This window comes from Austrofundulus limnaeus, unplaced genomic scaffold (assembly GCF_001266775.1).
Source record: "Austrofundulus limnaeus strain Quisiro unplaced genomic scaffold, Austrofundulus_limnaeus-1.0 Scaffold421, whole genome shotgun sequence".
Lineage (NCBI taxonomy): Eukaryota > Metazoa > Chordata > Actinopteri > Cyprinodontiformes > Rivulidae > Austrofundulus > Austrofundulus limnaeus.
Genome location: NW_013952823.1, coordinates 193259 through 195278, shown reverse-complemented (window position 1 = coordinate 195278; position 2020 = coordinate 193259). Strand labels below are relative to the sequence as shown.

The 2020-nt window shown below is 37.0% G+C and overlaps 1 protein-coding gene across 1 annotated transcript in view; it reads right to left on the bottom strand.

Annotated features, from left to right (window-relative positions):
* Positions 1-2020, bottom strand: part of agmat (agmatinase (putative)) — a 16443-nt gene that overhangs the window by 13383 nt on the left and 1040 nt on the right. The gene's annotated exons all lie outside the window — the stretch shown is intronic.

The window sequence follows — 2020 nt, the reverse complement described above, 5'->3', positions numbered from 1 at the left end:
GACGCTGATTGAAGCGCGTCCACCATAGACTTTGTATGTAAACCTGCTGCTCCTGATGCTGAAATCACGTTTGGTGTGAACGCACCATAAATGACAACAGGACGGTAGAGGGTCAATTTCTACTGTAGGCCAACTTCGTACTGTTTCTACGGCTTACTGCATATACCTACAACCCTGGTCACAATTAAAACAAACTTGTAAAAAAGTCTAATTTAATTTAGTTAATTTGTTATAAATTCAGTGTTAATTCAAGCTGCTAAAACATTTATCCACTCAGTGATTTTCTGTCATTTCACATATTGTCTAACAAGCTGGTCTCAGACTAACTCCACCACTCTGAAACCGTTACAGTCTTTATACATGCAGACACTCAGAAACCTAAACACTTTCATCACTGCTCCATTTTAGTCAAACACAACCTTCTGAGTTGGACAATCTTATTAAGTACATGAATGCCTGTCAGACATACAGAACCCTACACAGGATGTCCCCACCTGTCTCAGAACATCCATCAGAATCACTGCAGGGTCCAGAGGTGACTGTTTTGTTCCCACTTAGAACAAGTGTTTTTACTCAGTCAGCTTCCTGTTAAAGCTTCTCAGGAGTGGGAAAACATCCCAACAACAGTCAGAGACGTCCTCACATAGAAAATATTCTGCTCTCATCTAAAACGATGGCTGATTATTCAGACCTGTCAACACCAAACCTCTGCTGCTGACATGTTGTTTCACCTGTGCAGGTGTGATTCTCCTCTGACCCTTTGTGAACTTCTCGTTTTATGATTTTATCAACATTGTTTGTCATTTTATTATGCATCTATCAAATGTTTTAATCTGTTTTATTAATGCTTGATACTCACAGTGCTGCTTTTATGTTTTTACTAAACACCTGATGCTGTTTGTGTGTAAAGAATATTAATGCCACTCTTCAGAACTAATCAATGCACACTATTGTGATTCGTTTCCCATCCAAGTCATCTCAACTTTGCCATGCTTCTCCTCCTGCATACTTTGTCCTAGAGCTGCCATTGTAATTTATATCTGTAAAGCCCCTGTGCCTGATGATGGCTATGCCTTTTGGTGCCTGTAAAACTTATAGTTTTTGAAACACTAATGTTTAATAAATTATAATGGGAGTCAATGGGGCCTTGTAATGGTCCAATATTGCCCCCAGCTGTACTCAACTTGGTACTGCACCATAGTTTTTTATATTTAATCTCAATAGTTCAGTGTTTACAATACTAATATGATTGGATTTTGATGTTTTACTATATCATTGTCTTAATACTGCTCTATCGTTGTAATATTATGTAGTTTAGTGTCAATAATTGTATTGGCAATGTGGCCTCTTTCTGCACACATAGAAACCAACCCCTGCCACCACCTTCTGCCACAGCTCCATTGGTCTAATGGTCTATGTCATGGACTTTCATGTGGGAGATCAGGGTTCAAAACCCAGCTAATGCAACTTTAACAAAAAATCTCTTCAAACTTTGTATTGTCACACAATTACCTTAATTACAAACACCTGCTCACGTGACAGGCACAAGCTGGTATAGAAAACACATTTGAACTTGGTCAAAGTTCATTCTGCAAGTCCACTGCTGCAGGCAAAGCCATGCTGCAATGACATGCTACATGGCAGTGCACACTTGTTTTACATCGTAAAAACCCATGTCTAGTTCTACTTGTATCTCACTGATTCTTTGAAATAAACTAACACTGTCTTAACGCGCTGTTTTTAACTGTTGATGACTTCATTATTTAAAACTTTGTGTTTTTAGGGCTGTGCAGTTGGCCACCAGGACTACAGATGAAATAATCTTTGGATAATTCTATGTTTCAATGTACTGTTATCAATATGCACTGTCCTGCTAAATAAATAAATAAATAAATTAATTAATTAATTAATTTAAAAAAATGTAGCTAAATATATTCTTTCTGAATGTGCTGATCTAAATATATAGCTAAATAAATAATAAAAGTAAAAATAAATCATCAATTTGCTGAAGGATCTTAAC